This window comes from Aquarana catesbeiana, linkage group LG05 (genome assembly GCF_042186555.1).
Source record: "Aquarana catesbeiana isolate 2022-GZ linkage group LG05, ASM4218655v1, whole genome shotgun sequence".
Classification (NCBI taxonomy): domain Eukaryota; kingdom Metazoa; phylum Chordata; class Amphibia; order Anura; family Ranidae; genus Aquarana; species Aquarana catesbeiana.
The window spans coordinates 649,161,686-649,173,782 of record NC_133328.1 but is presented as its reverse complement, the minus strand read 5'-3'; positions in this window follow the sequence as shown (position 1 = coordinate 649,173,782).

Sequence of the window (12,097 nt, the reverse complement as noted above, 5' to 3'; positions counted from 1 at the left end):
TTGAATATATTCTGATTATGATACCCACTGATTTAAGTGGGTATCATAACAGGGGCACCTTCTGTAAGAGGGCACTCTGATTGGGGGTAATATGGTGGGGACACCTGATATAATGAGTTCCTCTGATAGGGGCACCTGGTGGACGGGGACACCTGATGTAATGAGTTCCTCTGATAGGAGCACCTGGTGGACGGGGACACCTGATGTAATGAGTTCCTCTGATAGGGGCACCTGGTGGATGGGGACACCTGATGTGATGAGTTCCTCTGATAGGGGCACCTGGTGGACAGGGACACCTGATGTAATGAGTTCCTCTGATAGGAGCACCTGCTGGACGGGGACACCTGATGAAATGAGTTCCTCTGATAGGAGCACCTGCTGGACGGGGACACCTGATGTAATGAGTTCCTCTGATAGGGGCACCTGGTGGATGGGGACACCTGATGTAATGAGTTCCTCTGATAGGAGCACCTGGTGGATGGGGAGACATGATGTAATGAGTTCCTCTGATAGGAGCACCTGGTGGGCGGAGACACCTGATGTAATGAGTTCCTCTGATAGGAGCACCTGGTGGACGGTGACACCCGATGTAATGAGTTCCTCTGATAGGAGCACCTGCTGGACAGGGACACCTGATGAAATGAGTTCCTCTGATAGGGGCGCCTGGTGGACGGGGAGACCTGATGTAATGAGTTCCTCTGATAGGAGCACCTGGTGGGCGGAAACACCTGATGTAATGAGTTCCTCTGATAGGAGCACCTGGTGGACGGAGACACCTGATGTAATGAGTTCCTCTGATAGGAGCACCTGGTGGGCGGGAACACCTGATGTAATGAGTTCCTCTGATAGGATCACCTGGTGGACGGAGACACCTGATGAAATGAGTTCCTCTGATAGGGGCGCCTGGTGGATGGGGAGACCTGATTTAATGAGTTCCTCTGATAGGAGCACCTGGTGGATGGGGACACCTGATGTAATGAGTTCCTCTGATAGGGGAACCTGGTGGACGGAGACACCTGATGTAATGAGTTCCTCTGATAGGGGCACCTGGTGGACGGAGACACCTGATGTAATGAGTTCCTCTGATAGGGGCACCTGGTGGACAGAGACACCTGATGTAATGAGTTCCTCTGATAGGAGCACCTGGTAGATGGGGACACCTGATGTAATGAGTTCCTCTGATAGGGGAACCTGGTGGACGGAGACACCTGATGTGATGAGTTCCTCTGATAGGAGCACCTGGTGGACGGGGGCACCTGATGTAATGAGTTCCTCTGATAGGGGCACTTGGTGGACTGGGACACCTGAAGTGATTAGTTCCTCTGATAGGGGCACCTGGTGGATGGGGACACCTGATGTAATGAGTTCCTCTGATAGGAGCACCTGGTGGATGGGGACACCTGATGTAATGAGTTCCTCTGATAGGAGCACCTGGTGGACTGGGACACATGACACCTGGATGGAGACACCTGATGTAATGAGTTCCTCTGATAGGGGAACCTGGTGAACGGAGACACCTGATGTAATGAGTTCCTCTGATAGGGGCACCTGGTGGACGGAGATACCTGATGTAATGAGTTCCTCTGATAGGGGCACCTGGTGGACGGAGACACCTGATGTAATGAGTTCCTCTGATAGGGGCACCTTGTGGACAGAGACACCTGATGTAATGAGTTCCTCTGATAGGAGCACCTGGTAGATGGGGACACCTGATGTAATGAGTTCCTCTGATAGGGGAACCTGGTGGACGGAGACACCTGATGTGATGAGTTCCTCTGATAGGAGCACCTGGTGGACTGGGGCACCTGATGTAATGAGTTCCTCTGATAGGGGCACTTGGTGGACTGGGACACCTGATGTGATTAGTTCCTCTGATAGGGGCACCTGGTGGATGGGGACACCTGATGTAATGAGTTCCTCTGATAGGAGCACCTGGTGGATGGGGACACCTGATGTAATGAGTTCCTCTGATAGGAGCACCTGGTGGACGGGGGCACCTGATGTAATGAGTTCCTCTGATAGGGGCACTTGGTGGACTGGGACACCTGACACCTGGATGGAGACACCTGATGTAATGAGTTCCTCTGATAGGAGCACCTGGTGGACGGAGACACCTGATGTAATGAGTTCCTCTGATAGGAGCACCTGGTGGGTGGGAACACCTGATGTAATGAGTTCCTCTGATAGGAGCACCTGGTGGATGGGGACACCTGATGTAATGAGTTCCTCTGATAGGAGCACCTGGTGGACGGGGGCACCTGATGTAATGAGTTCCTCTGATAGGGGCACTTGGTGGACTGGGACACCTGACACCTGGATGGAGACACCTGATGTAATGAGTTCCTCTGATAGGAGCACCTGGTGGACAGTGACACCTGATGATGTAATTAGTTCCTCTGATAGGGGCACTTGGTGGACGGGGGGCACCTGATGTAATGAGTTCCTCTGATAGGGGAACCTGGTGGACGGAGACACCTGATGTAATGAGTTCCTCTGATAGGAGCACCTGGTGGACAGTGACACCTGATGATGTAATGAGTTCCTCTGATAGGAGCACCCGGGGGACGGGGACACCAGATGTAATGAGTTCCTCTGACAGGGGAACCTGGTGGATGGAGACACCTGATGTAATGAGTTCCTCTGATAGGGGCACCTGGTGGATGGGTACACCTGATGTAATGAGTTCCTCTGATAGGGGCACCTGGTGGACGGGGAGACCTGATGTAATGAGTTCCTCTGATAGGAGGGACGGGGGCACCTGATGTAATGAGTTCCTCTGATAGGGGCACCTGGTGGATGGGTACACCTGATGTAATGAGTTCCTCTGATAGGGGAACCTGGTGGACGGGGACACCTGATGTGATGAGTTCCTCTGATAGGAGGGACGGGGGCACCTGATGTAATGAGTTCCTCTGATAGGGGAACCTGGTGAACGGGGACACCTGATGTGATGAGTTCCTCTGATAGGAGCACCTGGTGGACGGGGGCACCTGATGTAATGAGTTCCTCTGATAGGGGCACTTGGTGGACTGGGACACCTGATGTGATTAGTTCCTCTGATAGGGGCACCTGGTGGATGGGGACACCTGATGTAATGAGTTCCTCTGATAGGAGCACCTGGTGGGCGGGAACACCTGATGTAATGAGTTCCTCTGATAGGGGCACCTGGTGGATGGGGACACCTGATGTAATGAGTTCCTCTGATAGGAGCACCTGGTGGACAGTGACACCTGATGTGATTAGTTCCTCTGATAGGGGCACCTGGTGGATGGGGACACCTGATGTAATGAGTTCCTCTGATAGGAGCACCTGGTGGATGGGGACACCTGATGTAATGAGTTCCTCTGATAGGAGCACCTGGTGGACAGTGACACCTGATGATATAATGAGTTCCTCTGATAGGGGCACTTGGTGGACTGGGACACCTGACACCTGGATGGAGACACCTGATGTAATGAGTTCCTCTGATAGGAGCACCTGGTGGACAGTGACACCTGATGTGATTAGTTCCTCTGATAGGGGCGCCTGGTGGATGGGGACACCTGATGTAATGAGTTCCTCTGATAGGAGCACCTGGTGGATGGGGACACCTGATGTAATGAGTTCCTCTGATAGGAGCACCTGGTGGACAGTGACACCTGATGATGTAATGAGTTCCTCTGATAGGAGCACCCGGGGGACGGGGACACCTGATGTAATGAGTTCCTCTGACAGGGGAACCTGGTGGATGGAGACACCTGGTGTAATGAGTTCCTCTGATAGGGGCACCTGGTGGAAAGGGACACCTGATGTAATGAGTTCCTCTGATAGGAGCACCTGGTGGGCGGGAACACCTGATGTAATGAGTTCCTCTGATAGGGGCACCTGGTGGATGGGGACACCTGATGTAATGAGTTCCTCTGATAGGGGCACCTGGTGGATGGGTACACCTGATGTAATGAGTTCCTCTGATAGGGGCACCTGGTGGACGGGGAGACCTGATGTAATGAGTTCCACTGATAGGAGGGACGGGGGCACCTGATGTAATGAGTTCCTCTGATAGGGGAACCTGGTGAACGGGGACACCTGATGTGATGAGTTCCTCTGATAGGAGCACCTGGTGGACGGGGGTACCTGATGTAATGAGTTCCTCTGATAGGGGCACTTGGTGGACTGGGACACCTGATGTGATTAGTTCCTCTGATAGGGGCACCTGGTGGATGGGGACACCTGATGTAATGAGTTCCTCTGATAGGAGCACCTGGTGGATGGGGACACCTGATGTAATGAGTTCCTCTGATAGGAGCACCTGGTGGACGGGGGCACCTGATGTAATGAGTTCCTCTAATAGGGGCACTTGGTGGACTGGGGCACCTGACACCTGGATGGAGACACCTGATGTAATGAGTTCCTCTGATAGGAGCACCTGGTGGACGGAGACACCTGATGTAATGAGTTCCTCTGATAGGAGCACCTGGTGGGCGGGAACACCTGATGTAATGAGTTCCTCTGATAGGAGCACCTGGTGGACGGGGGCACCTGATGTAATGAGTTCCTCTAATAGGGGCACTTGGTGGACTGGGGCACCTGACACCTGGATGGAGACACCTGATGTAATGAGTTCCTCTGTTAGGAGCACCTGGTGGACGGGGACACCTGATGTAATGAGTTCCTCTGATAGGAGCACCTGGTGGACAGAGAGACCTGATGTAATGAGGTTCTCTGATAGGAGCACCTGGTGGACGGGGACACCTGATGTAATGAGTTCCTCTGATAGGGACACCTGGTGGACGGGGACACCTGATGTAATGGATTCCTCTGATAGGAGCATCTGGTGGACGGTGACACCTGATGTAATGAGTTCCTCTGATAGGAGCACCTGTGAACGGTGACACCTGATGTAATGAGTTCCTCTGATAGGAGCACCTGGTGGACAGTGACACCTGATGATGTAATTAGTTCCTCTGATAGGGGCACTTGGTGGACGGGGGGCACCTGATGTAATGAGTTCCTCTGATAGGGGAACCTGGTGGACGGAGACACCTGATGTAATGAGTTCCTCTGATAGGAGCACCTGGTAGATGGGGACACCTGATGTAATGAGTTCCTCTGATAGGGGAACCTGGTGGACGGAGACACCTGATGTGATGAGTTCCTCTGATAGGAGGGACGGGGGCACCTGATGTAATGAGTTCCTCTGATAGGGGAACCTGGTGAACGGGGACACCTGATGTGATGAGTTCCTCTGATAGGAGCACCTGGTGGACGGGGGCACCTGATGTAATGAGTTCCTCTGATAGGGGCACTTGGTGGACTGGGACACCTGATGTGATTAGTTCCTCTGATAGGGGCACCTGGTGGATGGGGACACCTGATGTAATGAGTTCCTCTGATAGGAGCACCTGGTGGATGGGGACACCTGATGTAATGAGTTCCTCTGATAGGAGCACCTGGTGGACGGGGGCACCTGATGTAATGAGTTCCTCTGATAGGGGCACTTGGTGGACTGGGACACCTGACACCTGGATGGAGACACCTGATGTAATGAGTTCCTCTGATAGGAGCACCTGGTGGACGGAGACACCTGATGTAATGAGTTCCTCTGATAGGAGCACCTGGTGGGTGGGAACACCTGATGTAATGAGTTCCTCTGATAGGAGCACCTGGTGGATGGGGACACCTGATGTAATGAGTTCCTCTGATAGGAGCACCTGGTGGACGGGGGCACCTGATGTAATGAGTTCCTCTGATAGGGGCACTTGGTGGACTGGGACACCTGACACCTGGATGGAGACACCTGATGTAATGAGTTCCTCTGATAGGAGCACCTGGTGGACAGTGACACCTGATGATGTAATTAGTTCCTCTGATAGGGGCACTTGGTGGACGGGGGGCACCTGATGTAATGAGTTCCTCTGATAGGGGAACCTGGTGGACGGAGACACCTGATGTAATGAGTTCCTCTGATAGGAGCACCTGGTGGACAGTGACACCTGATGATGTAATGAGTTCCTCTGATAGGAGCACCCGGGGGACGGGGACACCAGATGTAATGAGTTCCTCTGACAGGGGAACCTGGTGGATGGAGACACCTGATGTAATGAGTTCCTCTGATAGGGGCACCTGGTGGATGGGTACACCTGATGTAATGAGTTCCTCTGATAGGGGCACCTGGTGGACGGGGAGACCTGATGTAATGAGTTCCTCTGATAGGAGGGACGGGGGCACCTGATGTAATGAGTTCCTCTGATAGGGGCACCTGGTGGATGGGTACACCTGATGTAATGAGTTCCTCTGATAGGGGAACCTGGTGGACGGGGACACCTGATGTGATGAGTTCCTCTGATAGGAGGGACGGGGGCACCTGATGTAATGAGTTCCTCTGATAGGGGAACCTGGTGAACGGGGACACCTGATGTGATGAGTTCCTCTGATAGGAGCACCTGGTGGACGGGGGCACCTGATGTAATGAGTTCCTCTGATAGGGGCACTTGGTGGACTGGGACACCTGATGTGATTAGTTCCTCTGATAGGGGCACCTGGTGGATGGGGACACCTGATGTAATGCGTTCCTCTGATAGGAGCACCTGGTGGGCGGGAACACCTGATGTAATGAGTTCCTCTGATAGGGGCACCTGGTGGATGGGGACACCTGATGTAATGAGTTCCTCTGATAGGAGCACCTGGTGGACAGTGACACCTGATGTGATTAGTTCCTCTGATAGGGGCACCTGGTGGATGGGGACACCTGATGTAATGAGTTCCTCTGATAGGAGCACCTGGTGGATGGGGACACCTGATGTAATGAGTTCCTCTGATAGGAGCACCTGGTGGACAGTGACACCTGATGATATAATGAGTTCCTCTGATAGGGGCACTTGGTGGACTGGGACACCTGACACCTGGATGGAGACACCTGATGTAATGAGTTCCTCTGATAGGAGCACCTGGTGGACAGTGACACCTGATGTGATTAGTTCCTCTGATAGGGGCGCCTGGTGGATGGGGACACCTGATGTAATGAGTTCCTCTGATAGGAGCACCTGGTGGATGGGGACACCTGATGTAATGAGTTCCTCTGATAGGAGCACCTGGTGGACAGTGACACCTGATGATGTAATGAGTTCCTCTGATAGGAGCACCCGGGGGACGGGGACACCTGATGTAATGAGTTCCTCTGACAGGGGAACCTGGTGGATGGAGACACCTGGTGTAATGAGTTCCTCTGATAGGGGCACCTGGTGGAAAGGGACACCTGATGTAATGAGTTCCTCTGATAGGAGCACCTGGTGGGCGGGAACACCTGATGTAATGAGTTCCTCTGATAGGGGCACCTGGTGGATGGGGACACCTGATGTAATGAGTTCCTCTGATAGGGGCACCTGGTGGATGGGTACACCTGATGTAATGAGTTCCTCTGATAGGGGCACCTGGTGGACGGGGAGACCTGATGTAATGAGTTCCTCTGATAGGAGGGACGGGGGCACCTGATGTAATGAGTTCCTCTGATAGGGGAACCTGGTGAACGGGGACACCTGATGTGATGAGTTCCTCTGATAGGAGCACCTGGTGGACGGGGGTACCTGATGTAATGAGTTCCTCTGATAGGGGCACTTGGTGGACTGGGACACCTGATGTGATTAGTTCCTCTGATAGGGGCACCTGGTGGATGGGGACACCTGATGTAATGAGTTCCTCTGATAGGAGCACCTGGTGGATGGGGACACCTGATGTAATGAGTTCCTCTGATAGGAGCACCTGGTGGACGGGGGCACCTGATGTAATGAGTTCCTCTAATAGGGGCACTTGGTGGACTGGGGCACCTGACACCTGGATGGAGACACCTGATGTAATGAGTTCCTCTGATAGGAGCACCTGGTGGACGGAGACACCTGATGTAATGAGTTCCTCTGATAGGAGCACCTGGTGGGCGGGAACACCTGATGTAATGAGTTCCTCTGTTAGGAGCACCTGGTGGACGGGGACACCTGATGTAATGAGTTCCTCTGATAGGAGCACCTGGTGGACAGAGAGACCTGATGTAATGAGGTTCTCTGATAGGAGCACCTGGTGGACGGGGACACCTGATGTAATGAGTTCCTCTGATAGGGACACCTGGTGGACGGGGACACCTGATGTAATGGATTCCTCTGATAGGAGCATCTGGTGGACGGTGACACCTGATGTAATGAGTTCCTCTGATAGGAGCACCTGTGAACGGTGACACCTGATGTAATGAGTTCCTCTGATAGGAGCACCTGGTGGACAGTGACACCTGATGATGTAATTAGTTCCTCTGATAGGGGCACTTGGTGGACGGGGGGCACCTGATGTAATGAGTTCCTCTGATAGGGGAACCTGGTGGACGGAGACACCTGATGTAATGAGTTCCTCTGATAGGAGCACCTGGTAGATGGGGACACCTGATGTAATGAGTTCCTCTGATAGGGGAACCTGGTGGACGGAGACACCTGATGTGATGAGTTCCTCTGATAGGAGGGACGGGGGCACCTGATGTAATGAGTTCCTCTGATAGGGGAACCTGGTGAACGGGGACACCTGATGTGATGAGTTCCTCTGATAGGAGCACCTGGTGGACGGGGGCACCTGATGTAATGAGTTCCTCTGATAGGGGCACTTGGTGGACTGGGACACCTGATGTGATTAGTTCCTCTGATAGGGGCACCTGGTGGATGGGGACACCTGATGTAATGAGTTCCTCTGATAGGAGCACCTGGTGGATGGGGACACCTGATGTAATGAGTTCCTCTGATAGGAGCACCTGGTGGACGGGGGCACCTGATGTAATGAGTTCCTCTGATAGGGGCACTTGGTGGACTGGGACACCTGACACCTGGATGGAGACACCTGATGTAATGAGTTCCTCTGATAGGAGCACCTGGTGGACGGAGACACCTGATGTAATGAGTTCCTCTGATAGGAGCACCTGGTGGGCGGGAACACCTGATGTAATGAGTTCCTCTGATAGGAGCACCTGGTGGATGGGGACACCTGATGTAATGAGTTCCTCTGATAGGAGCACCTGGTGGACGGGGGCACCTGATGTAATGAGTTCCTCTGATAGGGGCACTTGGTGGACTGGGACACCTGACACCTGGATGGAGACACCTGATGTAATGAGTTCCTCTGATAGGAGCACCTGGTGGACAGTGACACCTGATGATGTAATTAGTTCCTCTGATAGGGGCACTTGGTGGACGGGGGGCACCTGATGTAATGAGTTCCTCTAATAGAGGAACCTGGTGGACGGAGACACCTGATGTAATGAGTTCCTCTGATAGGAGCACCTGGTGGACAGTGACACCTGATGATGTAATGAGTTCCTCTGATAGGAGCACCCGGGGGACGGGGACACCAGATGTAATGAGTTCCTCTGACAGGGGAACCTGGTGGATGGAGACACCTGGTGTAATGAGTTCCTCTGATAGGGGCACCTGGTGGAAAGGGACACCTGATGTAATGAGTTCCTCTGATAGGAGCACCTGGTGGGCGGGAACACCTGATGTAATGAGTTCCTCTGATAGGGGCACCTGGTGGATGGGGACACCTGATGTAATGAGTTCCTCTGATAGGAGCACCTGGTGGACAGTGACACCTGATGTGATTAGTTCCTCTGATAGGGGCACCTGGTGGATGGGGACACCTGATGTAATGAGTTCCTCTGATAGGAGCACCTGGTGGATGGGGACACCTGATGTAATGAGTTCCTCTGATAGGAGCACCTGGTGGACAGTGACACCTGATGATATAATGAGTTCCTCTGATAGGGGCACTTGGTGGACTGGGACACCTGACACCTGGATGGAGACACCTGATGTAATGAGTTCCTCTGATAGGAGCACCTGGTGGACAGTGACACCTGATGTGATTAGTTCCTCTGATAGGGGCGCCTGGTGGATGGGGACACCTGATGTAATGAGTTCCTCTGATAGGAGCACCTGGTGGATGGGGACACCTGATGTAATGAGTTCCTCTGATAGGAGCACCTGGTGGACAGTGACACCTGATGATGTAATGAGTTCCTCTGATAGGAGCACCCGGGGGACGGGGACACCTGATGTAATGAGTTCCTCTGACAGGGGAACCTGGTGGATGGAGACACCTGGTGTAATGAGTTCCTCTGATAGGGGCACCTGGTGGAAAGGGACACCTGATGTAATGAGTTCCTCTGATAGGAGCACCTGGTGGGCGGGAACACCTGATGTAATGAGTTCCTCTGATAGGGGCACCTGGTGGATGGGGACACCTGATGTAATGAGTTCCTCTGATAGGGGCACCTGGTGGATGGGTACACCTGATGTAATGAGTTCCTCTGATAGGGGCACCTGGTGGATGGGGAGACCTGATGTAATGAGTTCCTCTGATAGGAGGGACGGGGGCACCTGATGTAATGAGTTCCTCTGATAGGGGCACCTGGTGGATGGGTACACCTGATGTAATGAGTTCCTCTGATAGGGGAACCTGGTGGACGGGGACACCTGATGTGATGAGTTCCTCTGATAGGAGGGACGGGGGCACCTGATGTAATGAGTTCCTCTGATAGGGGAACCTGGTAAACGGGGACACCTGATGTGATGAGTTCCTCTGATAGGAGCACCTGGTGGACGGGGGCACCTGATGTAATGAGTTCCTCTGATAGGGGCACTTGGTGGACTGGGACACCTGATGTGATTAGTTCCTCTGATAGGGGCACCTGGTGGATGGGGACACCTGATGTAATGAGTTCCTCTGATAGGAGCACCTGGTGGATGGGGACACCTGATGTAATGAGTTCCTCTGATAGGAGCACCTGGTGGACGGGGGCACCTGATGTAATGAGTTCCTCTGATAGGGGCACTTGGTGGACTGGGGCACCTGACACATGGATGGAGACACCTGATGTAATGAGTTCCTCTGATAGGAGCACCTGGTGGACGGAGACACCTGATGTAATGAGTTCCTCTGATAGGAGCACCTGGTGGGCGGGAACACCTGATGTAATGAGTTCCTCTAATAGGAGCACCTGGTGGACGGGGACACCTGATGTAATGAGTTCCTCTGTTAGGAGCACCTGGTGGACGGGGACACCTGATGTAATGAGTTCCTCTGATAGGAGCACCTGGTGGACAGAGAGACCTGATGTAATGAGGTTCTCTGATAGGAGCACCTGGTGGACGGGGACTCCTGATGTAATGAGTTCCTCTGATAGGGACACCTGGTGGACGGGGACACCTGATGTAATGGATTCCTCTGATAGGAGCATCTGGTGGACGGTGACACCTGATGTAATGAGTTCCTCTGATAGGAGCACCTGGTGGACAGTGACACCTGATGATGTAATGAGTTCCTCTGATAGGAGCACCCGGGGGACGGGGACACCTGATGTAATGAGTTCCTCTGACAGGGGAACCTGGTGGATGGAGACACCTGGTGTAATGAGTTCCTCTGATAGGGGCACCTGGTGGAAAGGGACACCTGATGTAATGAGTTCCTCTGATAGGAGCACCTGGTGGGCGGGAACACCTGATGTAATGAGTTCCTCTGATAGGGGCACCTGGTGGATGGGGACACCTGATGTAATGAGTTCCTCTGATAGGGGCACCTGGTGGATGGGTACACCTGATGTAATGAGTTCCTCTGATAGGGGCACCTGGTGGACGGGGAGACCTGATGTAATGAGTTCCTCTGATAGGAGGGACGGGGGCACCTGATGTAATGAGTTCCTCTGATAGGGGCACCTGGTGGATGGGTACACCTGATGTAATGAGTTCCTCTGATAGGGGAACCTGGTGGACGGGGACACCTGATGTGATGAGTTCCTCTGATAGGAGGGACGGGGGCACCTGATGTAATGAGTTCCTCTGATAGGGGAACCTGGTAAACGGGGACACCTGATGTGATGAGTTCCTCTGATAGGAGCACCTGGTGGACGGGGGCACCTGATGTAATGAGTTCCTCTGATAGGGGCACTTGGTGGACTGGGACACCTGATGTGATTAGTTCCTCTGATAGGGGCACCTGGTGGATGGGGACACCTGATGTAATGAGTTCCTCTGATAGGAGCACCTGGTGGATGGGGACACCTGATGTAATGAGTTCCTCTGATAGGAGCACCTGG